This window comes from Carassius auratus, unplaced genomic scaffold (assembly GCF_003368295.1).
Source record: "Carassius auratus strain Wakin unplaced genomic scaffold, ASM336829v1 scaf_tig00216676, whole genome shotgun sequence".
NCBI classification, from domain to species: Eukaryota; Metazoa; Chordata; class Actinopteri; order Cypriniformes; family Cyprinidae; genus Carassius; species Carassius auratus.
In genome coordinates this window covers 1-20,266 of record NW_020528686.1, presented here as the reverse complement: position 1 = coordinate 20,266, position 20,266 = coordinate 1, and the positions used below count along the sequence as shown (strand labels likewise).

Below are 20,266 nucleotides of genomic sequence, written 5' to 3'. Positions count from 1 at the left end.
TAAAGTAATGGGGACAGGGACCACCTTTTTTGCTTTCCCCACACTCAAGTTTCTCAGATCAGATTTGGGGCCATCTGCAGGCCACAAACAAACCTGCACCTAATGTCCAAAGGTTAGAGGGCTTTGAGAAACATCTGAATCCAATGTTCATGGGACATTGTGTGCAGAAAGATGCCTGTAACATCCAGCAAACAAAGTACATGATGGCGATGACGCCAACATCCAAGACACTAGAACATAACACATGAATTCAGGGGATCTGGCAACTCAGAAGAAAACAAGTCCAGGTAAAGTATTATTAAACACTGTTTATTAAAAAAAAAAAAAAAAAACAAGTTCAAAGTAACTTTAGTGGTGTTTCTGTAACGCACGTAAGACAGAGAAAAGAAAAACTCCAACTTCGTTCTGGTTTCGGTCGAGAACCTTTTCTGAACTAATTCTAGAACAGTTCCCGATCCTGCAGTTCCAAGATTCTAGATTTCCCCCGTTTTTAAACACAGAACAACGCTTCATTCAATCACAGTGGCCGGTGTTTTCACGGAAACCCAGTCGACGATCTCGAGTCTGTAACGTACGATAAATATACTATGACAAACTAACAACACAATTTCGACTTTAAGAGGAAACATATAAAGTTTTACAGAGGATTTCATAAAGGTCTTCTTATTTCTAGAAAGAATATAAATTAATTTATAGCCTCCTGTTTCTGAAGAAGTTGTACTCTATCTCTTATACATGTAGAAAACGAGAGAAAGAACTGTACATGGACGCTTCTGTTCTGGGTTTCAATAAAGTCCTTTAAGGTATGGTTTGGGGAGCTAGAATGGACTGTACAGTGTTTTCCATCGCATTTGGTCCTTAGGGTTGCCGTATCCCATACTTCTGGTCTGTTTTGGTCAAACGATCTGGTGAGAGCAAGTCTAACATACAGATCCTTACATGGCTAGTTTTCATTTTTTGGACAGGAATTTCATCTTGTGTCCTGAGAGAAAAGAGAGAGGAAAGAGAAATGCTCAAAATCCCATTCAAACAGAAATCTTAGTTTCTTTTACAAATATTGGTTCATCAGACTGTTCAGAATGGAATAGCAGCTTACTGTAAAGTGTATACTGTATACAGTTTTGCATTGTGGTAACAATTTGTATTAATCAGGTTATAGAAAATTACACTGTACTGAATCTGCTTTACGGAATGTTACAAAGTATGTTATGTTGTCTACTGATAATGGTAATGCTTTTGCTGTGGTCCTTTTAGATCTCAGTTCAGCATTTGATATGGTTGATCATAAAATTTATATTTCTCTATTGGAAAAGTATGTAGGCATTCAGGGTAACGATTTAAAATGGTTTTGGTCATATTTGACCAATAGGAAGTTCCCTGTATGTATTGGAAAGTAGCACGCCTCTCCTGTGGTGTTCCACAGGGATCGATCCTTGCTCCTAACACTTTTCTCTTTACACATGCTGCCACTGAATCCTTGTTTTCCAAACATGGAATATCGTTTCATTTATATACTGAAGACTCTAGTTGTACCTCGCACTTTAACGTAAAGATTCATGTTATATTGAGGTTTTGCAATAGCATGCTCACGGGATCTAAAATAAAAAAAATATTTGGCCTTAAATGAGAAAAAAACTGAAGTTGTATTGTTTGGACCAAGTGATTTTTATGATAGTGGTGATCTGGGATCTAGGCTTTAAGTTCTTATGTTACTCTGTGCGTGAAAAACCATGGTGTTTATTTGACTTAGGACTTCGGTTCGATAAACAGATTAATTCTGTCATCAAATCACTCTTTTTCCATTTATACTCCCTCATAACCCGACTATATTATATGTATTGTTTCTAATGTTCTGTACAGCACTTTGGTCAACCTTTGGGTTGTTTTTAAATGTTCTTTAAACACAAATAATTAAATGCATGCATAAATATGTATTTGTTTGTTTGCTTACAACATGTGGAGGAAATTTAATATTTCATTTTAAATCATGCATTTATTCATGCATTTATTTGTTTTTAATGTTAAAATGTAGTATTTAACCAATTTATTTCTATATTTCCATATTCATTTAATAGCTTAATTTTGACTTATTTTAGCTCTCCATATTCATGTTTATTTTAATATTTATATTATATGTATTTTGCATAAACCAATGTGTGGAATGCTGTATCCCAAAATACAAAGCATTAAGTAACTGGCATTAAACGATATATAATAATTATATAAAATATATGCTTATTCCATATGCTTATTTACCATACGCTATTACATAATCAAAATATCATTTTCCAATAATAAAATATACATAATATAAATTTTTATTAATGTAATTATACTTAAAAAATAATATTTAAAGAGCTACCCAGAGTGATCAGGATATTCTATATATACAGAAGATATGCATATACAGCAGAAACACCATGTCATTCCAAACATGCCCTAATTCTTTGTCTTTAGTTAGATCTGCAGGTGAAACATTACCTAAACCTTTGAGGAACTTGTTGACGCCTCTGTTCTCGCTGCCTGGCAGAGAATCGAGGTAATCCTGAGCCCTCATCTCAAACAAACCTGTTCAAAACAAACAACAAAACAGTTTCAAAACAAAATCAATCCTCAAATATAAATTGTATTTCCCAAGATTCATAACCATTCGAACCTTTCAGGCCCTGCCTCCGAAAGTCTCTTTCCTGCACGAATCCCGCGAACATCTGCGTCTCCATGAAGACCTCCAGGAATCTCCGCAGGCTCTTGGAGGACACGGCTTTACGAAAAGCCTCACGCTGGAAGGACGAGGGAGTCGGAGAGGAGGAAGACGAGGCAGAGGATTCTTCATCACGGTCACTGCCGCCCATAAAGAGTGAGTAATGACCCACGATCTCCACAAAGAACCGCACAAACACCTCTGACACCACACAACTCAGAGAACTGGGCTCTAATGAGGACAAATTACAAAAAAATAAATAAATTAGGATGCTTGATTATTCATCCAAAAAGTGACTAGTGTGTTAAAAGAAATACTGAAGAAAAAAAAACATTATTATTATGTTAAACTGCTTTTGTTGTTTTGCAATTATAGTTATCTAGAGAATAATTGAAACTAAAAACAAAAAATTTTTTATGAAAGTTAAATCATATAAACGTTACCTGAAATAAAATAAATGAAAAAATTAAATCATATTTTTCTTTCACCTAGATGCTAAGGCAATATTATAGTATAGAATAAACAAAAAAACACCAAAACTGATAAAGACCCACAACAAAATTAATAAGATTTAAAATTAAAAAGGATCTAAAAATCTGATTTTGAAAAAACTGATTCAATTAATACCATTTTAAACTATAATAGTATCTAAATGATATTAAAGTAATGCTGTTATCAAGTGCATTAAACCTGATACATGTATATAAAGCTATTCATTATGCACACTGTAATGCATTATATATTTCCATAATTGTAACCAACATTAAAATGCATTATAATATTTAAAGATATGTTTGTTGTATGTTTTTACGCATTAAGGCGAGACACAAGTTAATGTTGTAAAAAAACAAAAAACAAAAAACTAAAAAATAACCATACTTACACAGTTGATTGATTACATCAAGAATTACAAACATATTTTGTATTAAATATTTTCTAAAATGTTATGTTTTAATATGCCAATGATGTGTTATCCAATTAAATTTGTGCTATTTTGCATACATTTCTAGAACAAGGAATTCTAGAACATTGGATACTCTGAGAAAAAAAAGATACAAAAGCTGACACTTGGGCGGTACTTTTTCCAAAAGGCACACCGTTGTACCTTAAAAAGACATATTAGTCCCTAAAAGGTACAAAAGTGGACCTTTTGAAAAGGTACCGCCCCAGTGACAGCTTTTGTACCTTTTTTTCTTAGAGTGGATGAAGCCATGTTCAAAATGTATTTTTGTTGTCATCAAATAAGTGAAGCCTTTTTTGCAAATCAGCAGATATTTTTTTTCGTCCAAGATGCATGGCTGTTATCTTTCTAACCCCTGAGTGTAAGAGATCGGACAGTAATGTACCGCCAGGATTATCTGCCACGTCACACGCCAGCTCCTTCCTCCGCTCTAGAACGTGTTCCAGAGCGGCCTGGAGTTTACGAGGCAGAATCGAATCCTCATCATCCATCTGAAACAGGAAACACAGACGTAGATTTCTTTCGCTTCATCATCGAGATGCAAATCCAGCCTAAATTAAAGACCAAAACTACTCGGGTACAGTACCTGTCGCAGGAAACGACTGTTGCCGAGGTCGACCACCAGGACCTGAAAGAGAGCAGAGGACACAGTGATGTCATTTCCTCCTGCACTGGCGATCTCAGCCTTTTCCCCTATCGCAGCTATTGTGACGAGGTCAGAGGTCAGGGCCGCCCAGCCGCACGGGAAGTTCTCAGAGAGAAATATCAGAAACGTGTCTGGCCTCTGATCTTCTCTGAGAAGAGCCCAATCCGGTTCTTTTGTTCATCCATAAATGTATACATAGAATATTAACACCACATCCTAGGCTTTATTGGCCTTGTTTCCTTCCCACATTAGTCATAATGAGGTGTAACATCCAAGAGGTCACAGGTCAAACAGCTGAAAATAACTTTGGAGATCTCCTCTGGCTATGTTCCGACCCTGTCTATGTTTTGCTTAGCAGCATGCAGTGTGCCGCCTGTGCATCTGCCGAAATGTGCAGCATACAGCCAGAGAACTGCTCTGAACAACCCACAATGCAATGCAATTCCTATCAAAAAACTATCAAATAAACCTATCAACTATCAAACAACAAAAAAAACTGCTAGAAAATGCAAACTCTGACCAAAAGAAACAGAACTGTAACCAATGCAAAAGAACTGACCAACAGAATGAAACTAAAATAGAGAAATTGAAAATTAAATGGAAATAAAATACTTCATATAAAAATCAAAAGTATTACAACCTTGTTGCATACTGTCGCGCTTACTATTAAGAAAGTATGCAGTATACTGTACATACTGCACAGAAAACACATTTTGTAATATAAACATATACATGTTAATGAATCTGAACATTTTAAACATCACTTTTACATGAGTCAAAGACGAAAAAGGGTTTAAGCATAAAACAATATGTGTATTAAATTGTTGTTTTTTTACCCAATAATTAAAAAAAAATGTTTTTGTTTTTCCAAGCAAAAAATAAATATAATTGTTTCCCTGATTTACAGAAGACACCACTAAAATGTCATTCAGTGTGACAATCTTGTCAGGCGTACTTACAACAAAAATCGATTTATGACATATTAAAAGACTAATTACTTTCACCCCAAATACTAATCAGTAATTTTATTTTATTTTTTAATCTGCCACAGTCTTAGGTTTCGCCCAATTGTCAGTAAGATTTTTTTTACTAATATAAAACAATTAAATTTCCATATGCTCTCTTATTCTTACAATATTTTAATGTACAAATCAGAATAAGCATGTTTTACATAAATATTGTTACACTGAATGACAATGTAACATTATTTCAACCAAATTTTGAAATTTTATTCTACAAAAACTTATTTGAAACCATAAAAGTAGAAACTTTACTTAAATTAAATGTGTTTTCTATAGGCATAAAATCACTTTAGAAAATGTATTTTGATGCAGACATCTATGTCCCACATACTGCAGAAAGTGTATTATTGTGTACACTGCTGGTGTCTGACCTCCTCTAGCGGCAGCTCTTTGAGACGGGCCAGAGAGCTGGAGAGCAGCCCGACTATGAAAGGAGTCGGTGTACAGACAATGTCCATCATGGACGGCGGCAGGACCGGGATGTATGTGTGCTGCCAGGTGAAGGGGTACAGCAGAGCCACCATGGCATGACAACATTTAGAGAGGGTGCTAAAGAGAGAGAGAGAGAGAGAGAGAGAGAGACACGGATCAACATGACTGTGCTGACACATTCACACCAGCAGATGGCAGCAAAGAAACAACAATCAGTGCCGTTCACTAAAGCAGGCAACACTATTGCTCATACTTTCAATACCTTCTAAATGCTGAAGAAATTCAATAATGCAAGAAATAGCAGGATGTTTTGTATAAAAAGCTATTTTAGGACAATTATGATTTTTGCATTGTGCATTTCATTCCAAATTGTCATTAGCATACTTTAATATTTTAATAAAATAAATAATTATACCAATAATAACTACATTGAAATGTTATTATATATATATATATATATATATATATATATATATATATATATATATATATATATATATATATATATATATATAAAACTATGAAGTTATCAATTATAAAATTGAGAGGATATTGGCAAACACTGGCAAAATTAATAAGAAAATATTTCTTATTTTTCTCTTGATGTGGATGTGAAAAATGACTCACCCATTATAAATATAAATCAATTTTGTATTTACCCATTAGCAGATTGTAAATGATAACAGCAAGAACAAATCAACAATTATTACAGTATATAATTGTTTAAAAAAATATATTTTTATTCACAAAAAAAAAATCCAATGTTATTATTAAACATTGTTCAAAATAAATAATAACAATAATAGTAGCAATGACATCAATCATAATTATCAGTTTATCAATGTTATCAAAATATAAGTATGTTTAATATTTTTAGTGCAGTGTGGTTAATTGATTGATTTTCTAACAGCCTTTTTGTTCTGTAGAAGAGCCATTTCATCCACTAAAAGTGCAGTCTTTACTCATTAGGACGCATATTTCTCCTCTTATTTGCGAGTCGACACACTTAACACAATTCCAGGTCCTTCCAGATCCATTTGGCCAGCTCATCACTGTCTCAAATCATCTTTTAGGGAGGATGCTGGTTTGATGATCCCTAAGAAGGGACCCGGCTCTCATTACAGACGCAGAACGTCATGTGAGCGCTGGTCTCTCTCTTTTTCCGTAGAAAAATAACATCGGGGTTGACGTTTGTTCCCAAGGCGACTATATAACACGACAGCATTTTTTCCATATCTGTCTTGAGCTGTGAAAAACAGTTCCACAAGCCACACTCTTTTCCATGCTTACCGTGCCATATCTTTTCATTCTTCCCTTGTCCTCTTTAGGGTTCACGCACAAACACACGTGTGCCGTTCTTAATGCAACATACGTACATAAATTGATCATGTATAGTTTTACCTTATGAATGCTGAAAGACACCATTTACACAAGTGAGCATCCAGAACAAGCTCCGCCTACTCACCTGTCAATCAAGCTCTGCATTAAAACAAGGCTTCTGAACTTGCTGGATGAGATGCCTCGGACAGGTGTGAATGGGTCGTACCTGAGTTTATCTGCGGTGAAGATGACCCTCCGCTCCAGCAGAAGAGAAGCAAACACCCGCAGAAGCAGACGCAAGCTCAGAGAGGAAAACAAACACTCGAAATCCACGTGCTCCAGACGGGAATCTGAAGGCCGACATAATTCTATCACCTACGGAAAGAGTCAGAGAGAGAGAGAAGTGGAATTAACTTTGAGAATGAACTCCCTGTAGAATTCCAGAAGATGTTTTCATATACTTTTACACTGACCTCGGTCCCTGAACCCGGCAGAAAGTTCTTAATGCTGATGGTTCTTCCCGGCGCTGGGAACGGAGCCTCCATAATTCCTCTCATAAACGGCTGGACCAGCGCAGGAGAAATGGCTCGTCGCTTCTCTACCTCATCCAGGATCTGCATCAGACAGACATCAGCACACACCTCATGTAAGATCGCTTTCATGTCACCACAGATCGCTTTTTTTTGTTCAAAACAAATAAATATAATAATACCAGTGACAATACCAGTAGTTATTGTGAGTTTATCGTTATTTTTTTGCATACCACTCATACATTATTCAAAATTATTCTAAATAAATGAAGTAATAATTAAATTGTCATATATTGTCATAAAAAAAAAAACTAATAAATTATAATAAAACAAAAACAAACTGAAAACCAAATTAATAAACAAAACAAAATATGTATTTAGGGTGAGATGTCTGTGGTTAAAATCAAATCAAATCAAATACATAAGCATGTCTTTAGTGTAAGATACAGGCTGTGACGCTTAGGGAAAATAAAATAAAATAAATGAATTTAGGGTAAGATGCCTAAACCCCTATGGCTTAAAAAAAATAAAAATAAACAACAAAACAAAACAAAACAAAACAAAACAAAATAAAATAAAATAAAATAAAATAAAATAAAATAAAATGTAGGGTAAGATGCCTTACAGGCTGAAACCCCTATGGCTTATAATTTTTTTTTTTTTTTTTATTAAATTAAATTAAATAAAATGTCAGTAGGGTAAGATGCCTTACAGGCTGAAACCCCTATGGCTTATAAAATAAATAAAAATAAATAAAATAAAATAAAATGTCTGTATGGTAAGATGCCTTACAGGCTGAAACCCCTATGGCTTATAAAATAAATAAAAATAAAATAAAATGTCTGTATGGTAAGATGCCTTACAGGCTGAAACCCCTATGGCTTATAAAATAAAAATAAAAAATAAAAAAAATAAAAATAAAATAAAATAAAATAAAATAAAATAAAATAAAATAAAATAAAATAAAATAAAATAAAATTAAATTAAATTAAATTAAATTAAATTAAATTAAATTAAATGTAGGGGTAAGATGCCTTACAGGCTGAAACCCCTATGGCTTATTAAAAAAAAAAAAAATGTTAATTAAATTAAATTAAATGTCTGTAGGGTAAGATGCCTTACAGGCTGAAACCCCTATGGCTTATAAAAAAAATTATAAAATAAAATAAAATAAAAATACATAAGCATGTCTTTAGGGTAAGATTGATTAAAAAAAATATATATATATATATATATATATATATATATATATATATATATATATTTAATAATAATAGTTATAAATAAATATAAATATAATAACATAAATAATAATTATTAAATACAATTATTAAAATAAAGCACCAAAAAAGAAGCACAAGATAATAGATGGCACACTGAAGTTAAATGCTAAAGGTCAAATGAAACACCTTGGAGAAGAGATCAAAACAGCCCAGTCTGCTCACAATGCAGTACACTTCAGGTAGACGCCTCCCTTTACCGCTGGGCTATAAACACAAAACACACAAACCACTGATGAAACGCCCAAAAAATGAATTTAAAATACAAAATAACATTTATTTCTAACTGCTAGCTAGAAGTCACTTAAATGTAACCTAATGAGTTCACAATGACAATTTGGTATTTAAAAAAAAAAAAACAATAGGCAGCATATATTGTGCAGTATTGAGTAAAAAGTTATTTAATTCTGAAGCCCATTAATACCTCATTCATATTTTGTAATACTAAATGTCTAGCTTGTGGTAACTGTACTCTACGTTATTTAGTATTAATGGTACCCTTCAAATGAAAAACAAAGAGCAGTTCACCAGTAAACGTCGACAGTAGCCAAATCTCCGGCTCCCATCTTCTCCGGTTAAGACAAACGAAAACGTTTCACTATGAAGAACAGATTCATTTCCAATGAGCAAATGATTCCCGACCAGCACAAAAAAAGCATATATTTCAGCAAATAACAACAAATGTGCTTCAAATAATGAATGAGGTTGCTTTTGTAAGGCTGTGGATTCGATACCTGGGGAAACTGTCCACAGGTGCCCAGTCTTTAGCATCAGGGAAACAGAACAGAGGAATGACTTTCAGCTGGTCTTCAGCCTCTCGCATAAACTTGAAGCTTCGTTCAAACTAGTGAGGAAAAAGAATCAGGAACACAGATCGATGAACGTCTCATGCTGATCTTTTAAGCCTAAATAGATCATATTTGTTCTGTAGTAGGCTACAAAGGGGCTAAAACCTTAAGAAAAAATTGGGCTTTTCACTTTGCAATGTATAATTGCAGTTTTTGTTCAATAAATATACTGTCATTAAAATATGTTAGTATAAAAATACATTCTGTGACTCTGGAGCACAATTTTTTGTAGCAATAGCCAACAATACATTGAATGGGTCAAATTATACATTTTTCTTTTATGTCAAAAAATCATAAAGATATTAAGTAAAGATCATGTTCCAATTATGATATTTTGTAAATTTCCTACTGTAAATATATCAAAACTTCATTTTTGATTCACAATATGCATTCATTTAAAGATGATTTTCTCAATATTCAAATAGTTCAAATAGTTGTATCTTGGCCAATTATTGTCCTCCTAACAAACCAGACATCTAATGAAGGATTATTTATTATGCATATATCTCAACATCATATATGATATTTACCATCTGAATCTAACCATGTCATGTCAAGCCAGCCATCTATTAGCCTAATTATCATGTTAATTACTTTGCCTTTAGCCCAAATAGCAGCTGTGCTTTTTACCCCATATACCATAATCATATTATATATTCTTTCGTTATTTAAAAACTGTTGCTTTAATTATCTTAAGCAAAGCTGAAATCATTAAAAAGACCTTTGTCCCAAAATATATGCATTGATGTTAGATATTCTCAATTGCTATTTATATTTACAACATAAAAAAAAACATAAAATAATAGAAAAAGTGAGCACAGAATCAACTCTGCCTCAAGGTTCAGACAAATTTGCAGGTGCATCTTGAAAAGCGAGTGTATTAGAAAGTGCTACACCACATTTTTGTGCCATTTAGAGGTTTAGAGAAAAAAAATATCAACTGCACCTTTAGCCCCATTTTACCCTATATGTTTTTGGAAGGAAAATGTTTATACCTTGAGAGGGAACTGCTGTGTGACTTCTGGTAAATACGGCACGCCTGCTTTGGTCTTATGAAGAGCCACAACCAGAAAGTACTCAAACAATTTCCGCTCCTGAAGTTCCATCAGGTCTCGCTCCAGAGTGCGATATCGACCGGTTTGCCTCAACATAGACTGGACCGACACTAATCTCTGACTGTGAGCTAAAACAGAACAGGAAGAGGAAGGATAAACAGACAATGATGATGTTTTTCCCCACTCAATTAAAAGGAATAGTTCACTCAAAATGTTAAATTTGCTGAAAATGTTCTCACCCTCAGACCATCCAAGACTAGGGTGAATTTGTTTCTTCATCAGATTTGGAGAAATGTAGTATTACTTCACAAACACGTCACAAATTAACTCACAAACTTTCAACAAACATTCGAGTCCTCCATCAATAATGCTGATTTCTTCAGTGAAAACGTCCTCTCATCTTGAATCAGGAGAAAATTATCCTCAGATCAAGCACAGTTTGCAAAGCAAAAACTTCTTTAAGCAGAAATGTGGGAGGATTTGATGTGAGAGACAACAGGAGATGGACTTTTTCACTGGAGGAAGCATTAGTATGCTATTTTAAATAGAAGCAACTATTTAAATTTAAAACACTTTAATGATGGATTTGTTTTTTTACAAACACACACTCTTAGACAAGAAAGAAAGCTTTTGGGACAAATGTTCTTTAGGCTATTATTCATTCATATATTACATTATTCTGTAACATTTTTGTATTTGTAATTAAATTATTGTTTGTAGTAACTTAAAAGCACATTTTATCACTCTTCTTGTGATATTGATTAACTACATAAAATTATATAAATATATAAATTTTCTAACCCCCATATCTTGAATTTTGTTATCATTCACATGCATTCATAAATGCATTTGAATACACCGAATAATGCAGTGAAAGAATGCACTCAAAATGCACACGCACACTAGTATGACTTCATGTAACTTTACATTAGTCTAGATGCGTGCATTTTTTTGAATATACTTGATACTGTTAAAAGGCACATCATTAAAACAAAAAATACAATTCACATATTATGCTTGGAAATTAGTAATTAGAACTAGCTACTAAATTAGTTAAAAATGCCTATCCATATACAGCTATGATTCGCGAACCCTAAACTGACAAAAATGATTCGCGAACCAGCTCCGAACTCACGAACTGACTCATATGATTCACGCTCCGAACTCCCGAAATGACTCAAATGATTCGCGAACCCGCTACGAACTCCCGAACTGATTCAAATGATTCGCGATCCCCAAAATGACTCAAATGATTCGCGAACCCGCTAAGAACTCCCGAACTGATTCAAATGATTCGCGATCCCCAAAATGACTCAAATGATTCGCGAACCCGCTACGAACTCCCGAACTGATTCAAATGATTCGCGATCTCCAAACTGACTCAAATGATTCGCGAACCCGCTACGAACTCCCGAACTGATGCAAATGATTCGCGATCCCCAAACTGACTCAAATGATTCGCGAACCCGCTTTGAACTCCCAAAATAACTCAAATGAATCGCGATCCCGCTCCTAACTCCCGAACTGCCTCAAATGATTCACGCTCCGAACTCCCGAACTGACTCAAATGATTCGCGAACCCGCTACGACCTCCCGAACTGATTCAAATGATTTGCGATCCCCAAACTGACTCAAATGATTCGCGAATCCGCTACGAACTCCCGAACTGATTCAAATGATTCGCGATCCCCGAACTGACTCAAATGATTCGTGGACCCGCTACGAACTCCCGAACTGATGCAAATGATTCGCGATCCCCAAACTGACTCAAATGATTCGCGAACCCGCTTTGAACTCCTGAACTGACTCAAATGATTCGCGAACCCGCTACGAACTCCCGAACTGATGCAAATGATTCGCGATTCCCAAACTGATTCAAATGATTCGCGAACCCGCTACGAACTCCCGAAGTGATTCAAATGATTCGCGATTCCCAAATTGACTCAAATGATTCGCGAACCCGCTACGAACTCCCGAACTGATTCAAATGATTTGCGATCCCCCAACTGACTCAAATGATTCGCGAACCCGCTACGAACTCCCGAACTGATTCAAATGATTCGCGATTCTGTGTCTGTAAATCTGCATATTTGCATTATTTATTATTGATAGATTAATGTAATTTTATAATGGACTTATTTTGTAATACGTAGATGTAGATGAAACTCTATTTTCATTATTTATGAGATTTTTAAATGGTTGGTGTTTTAAGGTTGATGTGTACATTTAAAGCCTTGAATATTTGAAATTACAGTAGCATTCTTTCAGTAATAGTAATTCATTTTTTTAATATAAATAAATGACTAGTTCTATGCACTTTGGGTGTGCTTTTTTCAGTATTCATGGGTGACTTTTTTATGTGGGTTACATTTTTACATTTAAAGGTCTTGATGTTTGTCAATTATATGAAATATTTAATTCGGAAAGGACAAAATAAATAATCATGAATGAACCCCTAAAAGTTTCCATATAAAAACTTTGATTGAACCCTTAAAAGGGGTTCTATATAGAACCTTTTAGGGGTTCCAAATACGTAGCGCCTGATACAACCTTTTACGGTTCTTTACAGAACCTTTTCTTCTAAGAGTGCAGATTTTCACTTCTCAGTGTGTTAACTGATAGACTGCAGCTGTGGGAATTACTTGTGGATTATCGTCATGTTTTTATCAGCTGTTTGGACTCTAATTTTGACTGCACCCATTCACTGCAAAGGATCCATTGGTGAGCAAGTGATGTAATGCTTAAACTCATCTACATCTTGGCTGGCCTAAGGGTCAGTATATTTTCAGCAAATTTTTGGTTTAACTACTCCTTTAATGTTAACTTGAAATTCGTAACTGACATGAAGACATACTGTAGGTCTGTAGGACCTCATACCTTTTATTTTCTCCTCTGTGTCACTTTCAGACTCACTGTTTTCATCCGTCACTATACCAGAGAAGAGAGAGAGGTCAAAGGTCACTAGAAAATCAGTATTCAGGTATTCGCAGAAACATATTTCATGCACATGTGTATCCTATACCGTAACATAATTCTATCATCTCTGGAAAAATGGGTCAAACACAACTGACCCAAAACTGTAAACGTGTCCATAAAGCTAACTGGACGCACATGTGGCTGGGGCCCGAACTGTCCCACAATGCAAAGCATGTGGATTAGACTGTAACTCTCTAGGTGCAACAAATACGGTCATCACACTATTATTCAGGGTTCATGCAATGCATACAAACTATCATTCTTACAATTCTATATATAAACATATATAATTTTTTTAAAGAATAAATGATAAAGAATACAGTAAAAATAAATAAATATAAAAATTACATAAAATATAAAAAATGTAAACAAATACATTTACTTTCAATAAAAAAAGATTGAAACAAAGGGGGAAAAAAGAGTATAACCCAATTTTCTGGGTTGCACAATGAAAAGGATCTCAAATTAATTAGCAGAATATAATTTATATAGATAAATATAATAATTATATATATATATATATATATATATATATATATATATATATATATATATATATATATATATATATATATATATATATATATATATATAAACAATTAAATGTAAAAGAAAATGACAAATGTGAGCAAACTGGATGTATTGTTCCTTTAAACAGAAATAAGTAGGTCTAAATTTATCTAATATATAATGTTCCCTTCACAAACCTCTTCCCGAACTGGATTCGGTTGACTGTGAGACCCTTTTCATCTTCTTCTTTCCCCTACGGGCCTCAAAGATGCCGTTGATTTTCTGCACCATCTGTTGAAAAAGAAAACATTCATGGCTGTTGCTTTATCAGAGACAGGCCTTCTAAATCTTTCGCAAAGGATTTCTGAAGGAAATATCGTTTTCCTTCATTTTCCAGATTATTCTTAGGTGTCTCATCCTCCTGTCACATTTTTCTTGTATTTTTATTAGCAGTGGAAGGATGTCGATAGGCCAGCATCTCAGTCAGGGGTGGACCAGAACCATAAATCACTGATAAGTTAAGGATTACACTGACTGGGCTCTTTTTTGGAAGTACCTTTGGAATTTTCCGTCGCCGTCGGTTGTAAGGATCCCCCGACAGACACGGGGTGTCATCCGGGCTGCTGGGTGTTGATGGAGGGCTGACCCGTGACGGGGACGCAATGCCGCCATCTCTGCCGGTCTTTCGCAGTTCCAATAGCTTGAAACTACGTCGCTCTGAATTCTGCCTGAAGAAACCAGGCTTGGAGGAGAGCTGTGGAATAAATGGATTTCAGTCAATTTGATTTATAAAGTCAGCATTGTGGGATATAAACTTGCAAATCTGAGAAATTTTTATTTCTTTTATAATTTTATTTCTCGCAGCTCTGACTTTATAACTCGCAGTTTGCATGTTTATATCACACAATTCTGACTTTATATCATGCAATTATGACTTTATATCAAGCAATTATGACTTTATATCATGCAATTATGACTTTATATCACACAATTATGACTTTATATCATGCAATTATGACTTATATCAAGCAATTATGACTTTATATCACGCAATTATGACTTTATATCACACAATTATGACTTTATATCACGCAATTATGACTTTATATCACACAATTATGACTTTATATCACACAATTATGACTTTATATCACACAATTATGACTTTATTGTCACGCAATTATGACTTTATGTCATGCAATTATGACTTTATATCACACAATTATGACTTTATATCATGCAATTATGACTTTATATCACACAATTATGACTTTATATCATGCAATTATGACTTTATATCACACAATTATGACTTTATATCACACAATTATGACTTTATGTCATGCAATTATGACCTTATATCACACAATTATGACTTTATATCATGCAATTATGACTTTATATCAAGCAATTATGACTTTATATCACACAATTATGACTTTATGTCATGCAATTATGACTTTATATCACACAATTATGACTTTATATCACACAATTATGACTTTATATCACACAATTAGACTTTATATCAAGCAATTATGACTTTATATCACACAATTATGACTTTATATCATTGCAATTATGACTTTATATCACACAATTATGACTTTATATCAAGCAATTATGACTTTATATCACGCAATTATGACTTTATATCAAGCAATTATGACTTTATATCAAGCCAATTATGACTTTATATCACGCAATTATGACTTTATATCAAGCAATTATGACTTTATATCATGCAATTATGACTTTATATCACGCAATTCTGACTTTATATCACGCCAATTATGATTTATATCACACAATTATGACTTTATATCACACAATTATGACTTTATATCACCAAATCACACAATTAATGACTTTATAATCACGCAATTATGACTTTATATCACACAATTCTGCCTTTATATCACGCAATTCTGACTTTATATCACGCGAATCACGCAATTCTGACTTTATATCACGCAATTATGACTTTATATCACATAATTATGACTTTATATCAAGGCAATTATGATTTTATATCAAGCAATTATGACTTATATCACACAATTCTAACTTTATATCAAGCAATTATGAATTTATATCACGCAATTATAACTTTATAACTTGAAATTGTGAGGAAAAAAAAGTCAGAATTGCGATACAAAACACAATGACCTTTTTTATGTTTTTATTCGGTGGCAGAAACGGGCTTCCATATGAGGCTGAAAAGTAGATTTTTTTTTTCATTTATAAAGGCTAACCGTAACCCTAACCAAGAACGATATACAGTTAGAATGATGACTATATTAGCATCCACATCAACTCACGATAATGTTGTTTATTGTAAGTGTTACAGCTTTGTCAGCTACCGATTTAAATGCATATGCCCTTTAAAGCAGTATGGATTCTAATTGGCGTGTCAATGTTTTTATCATCCATCATCAAAAAAATAAAATAAAAAACCATTCTGAAACTGATTCCAATGACATAATTCCTCTGTGTTGTTATCATTATAGTTGTGGACTTCAAACTTCATTATTCACCTAGAATTTCACTGATTATTAAATCTTTATACCTATCATTGTAGTTATCATCCTTGGTGTAAACAGGCCTTAAGTACAGGTGCGTGACACATTTAATTTTGGGGATTAAAAAAGCTTTAAATGTCAGTACCGAATGCTGATATGTATGGAGAACTCACTCTAGAGTGGAAACAATTAATCAGGAAAGCAGTATGAATACCTTGGATGGGGTATCTGGAATAGGAGAGGAAGGGGAAGAAGAAACGGGATACTTGCTCCTAAGACAGTGACTTTCCAACTCTATGTCTTCATATGGGTTCTCCTTCGATGGTGGGTCTTAGGGAGGGAAAATACATACAAGAATATTAGCTGCTTGCTCAGTCATTGCTTAAAACCCTAATGCTAGATGTTGATTAGCATTTAAGCATTTTGTTTCAGTTAAGCCTCAATTCAGTGTTTCGTTAAGGAGAGATGATTTATAGATGGCGGACAATAAAACAAGAAAAACTATCTCTGATTTACATAAAAAGGAGTCTTAACCATACTGAGTGATTGAAAACCAAATTACGGCCATAAGAAGACTAGATGGATATGATAGCTTCTTAATAGCATGATGTAGCATATTGCTAACATGATTTAATAAAAAGATAGATAGATAGATTTAGATTTAGTTTCCTACCAAACAAAACAGAATTGGTTTAGATTTCAATTAAATAAAAGCACATTTTATTTCTTCCATAATGACAAGTCATAAATCAGGTTTGTTGATAGTCAGTGGTGCTAGCTAACGTGGGCATATTTTTGTTAATTTCGCCTTGTCAACACTGCCTGACTTAGTCCTGCTTTTCTGCGAAGATATTTCATACTGACGTCATGTGTTTGCTTGCTTTTGTATTCCTTTCCAGATGTTTGAAAGTTTTCCAGGGAATCCATGCAAGCCTCATTAGCTGTGTGTGGCATCACCAGCAGTACTAAAAAGAAGACAAACTAATAGCGAATTCGGTCTTGGTTTGTGCGCAGAATTAATGAGGTAGAGAGAAAGAGACGGGGATGAGAAAAATGTTTGAGCGGAAGAAGGGTGTTTTTGTACAGATGCAGAAAGCCTCTGTTATGTCGATTCATCCACCAGATGTGTCTGGTGGGAAGACAGTTTATGATGTTGGGACATCCAGTTCTAGAACATAAGAGAACATGCGCTAGGCTCCACGTTCAAAGCCATTAAAAAAACTGCTACCGGCCAGAGAAATTCAAGATCAATAGTGAACCTTCCATTATTGGAAAAGTTGTTATAATATAATTAGACACAACATAAATCATTACCAGTAAGAAGGATGATTGCGCAGACAAATTTACTTTGGTCTGGCTAGTAAGACTAGAGATTTATATAATCACAGATAATCAAAGTTCAATAAGAAAGCTATAATTTACAGCTTTGTGGTTTTCCATCTTTTTGGGATATGATGACCAAAAAAAAAAAAAGGTTACAAGTCTGATAGGATTGCAGAGAGCACGGATGGTATGCTATGCTAATGAAGATGCTAATAAAACGCTTTTAAACTAACCAAACATAGTTAGGACAACATAACAAACTGGGTCAAGAAAAAGGCCTCCCAAATCTTTTGTTGTTGATGTCAAGGCCCTGCGTCCAATCGATTTCAATTTTTTTCTTGCCACGGATAAGACCTCAGATTTTGCTGTGGAGAAGACTAATGTGGGGTAACCCAAACATAGAGTACCACTGGTGAGGTTGAGTAAAGAAACACCAATGTTTGCAATGGCATTGTCTCAGTTTGGTCCTTATTAACGTTTCAAGCTCCTAGGCTTCTGGGTAATTGCTCTGTCAGGTGCAGTCAGCCTGGTTACTTGGTACCATTGTGGTGCAATGCATTGTGTTACCTAGGATATCCTCATAGACATTCTCCTCTGATAAAGTGCGAGTGAGGCCTAGCTTAGATAGCTCATAGAGATCTGCTCGACAACCTTCTGATGTCGACTGTAGAAGATCTTCAAACTCGTAGGACTTCCTGCAGGTTCAACAACAACAACAGAAAAAAACTTCATTAAGAGAATGAGAACGATCAAGAAGGAACCAATTAAGTCCACAGGAAATTGAAGGACTGAAGGTTCACTGGAACAACACTCCTTAAATGATTGGATTTTGGCATAATCTTGGATTAAAACAGACCCCCTCAACCCCCAAGCCTCAAGATTAAGATTGCATCACAATACCAAAAGTTTTTTCATAGAAGGACTAGACTGATAAATGCTACTGTTAAAACAGCATCCCCATAAAGACTGATGGTAATCCTTTAGGGGAGTCTTGGTTTCAAAAGATTTATTAGTGTGACATAAAAATCAGACAGCAGGCTACTAATTTTGTGAGGTTTTTTCTTCAACCCACGTGCCGTTTTCCAGCTAGCATGTCTATGCATGGAATAGCTGCACTACAATTATAGGTTTTTTAAATCTTGACAAATTCACTGTATGGATCTATTAAGCTTTCAAAGTAATGCATCAAAAAACTATGAAAGGTGGATTGAAGAAAGGCGCTACTGATGCTTCATTAAACAGTCCTCGCATAAGGCTGAGATATTATAAGGCATAGACAAGGTACTAGAAAAGAATTACTTGGTCTTTATGCACATGATTGATTTTACTTTGAGCTAAAGAATCTATATTTATGATACAATTTTAGTCAGACTGTATTGGTTACTTGGCCGAGACTTCTGGAGTATTCAGTCATTTGAGATAGGAATTGCATGAGTTGTGCAAGATTGGAAGTAGATGCCCAGAGACAACATAAAGATGGGCACCAAATAGATTGGCTGGCATACTAAGAGGACTTTGTTATTTGTTAGATATACAAGTGAAGTACAAATGCACCAGATGCAATCCAGTTCTTCAGCTCATTCTTAAAGTGACACTGCCAACAAACATCAGTCTTCTTACCTGTTATTAGTGTCTCGAGCTCGTCCGGATAGTCTTCTGCAGATCCCTTGAGGTGGAGGACAGGATGGAAGGGGTGGGGGAGGGATGGAAGGTAAAGGGGGGAGATTTCGTTTACCCTTGACAAAACAGTGGATGGCCGCAGGGTTATTTGTCTGTGTGTGGTGTTGAAAGGTTCTTTGGGGTTTTGGCAAAGGGTTAATGGAAGGAGATCCAGGTTCACTGTAGACGTTCTCAGAGTCCCGACTTCGAATTCGGCTGCCGGATCTCCCAACATCCAGAGTCCCAAAGATTGGCTCTGCGGGGCCTCTTCTCTGCTTCTTCCTGCTCCTCTTTTGAAGCTGGGCAGAAATAATTACCGGGCATAGACAAGGACGATTTGGAAGGAGTCTCCTTCATCGCTTGCTCAAGTTTTTTAATGTGTGTCAACACCAACTTTTTGTCCTGACCAGTTTCTGTTGTTTTCCCCAATGGGGCTTTGTCCAAAATCCATTCCTTTTCCTTCACAGGTCCCTCCGAGGTG

The 20,266-nt window shown here is 34.8% G+C and overlaps 1 pseudogene; it reads right to left on the bottom strand.

Annotated features, from left to right (window-relative positions):
• Positions 1-522: 522 nt before the first annotated feature.
• LOC113098798 (DENN domain-containing protein 2A-like) lies at positions 523-20,262 on the bottom strand (annotated as a pseudogene).
• Between the last annotated feature and the right edge of the window lie 4 nt (positions 20,263-20,266).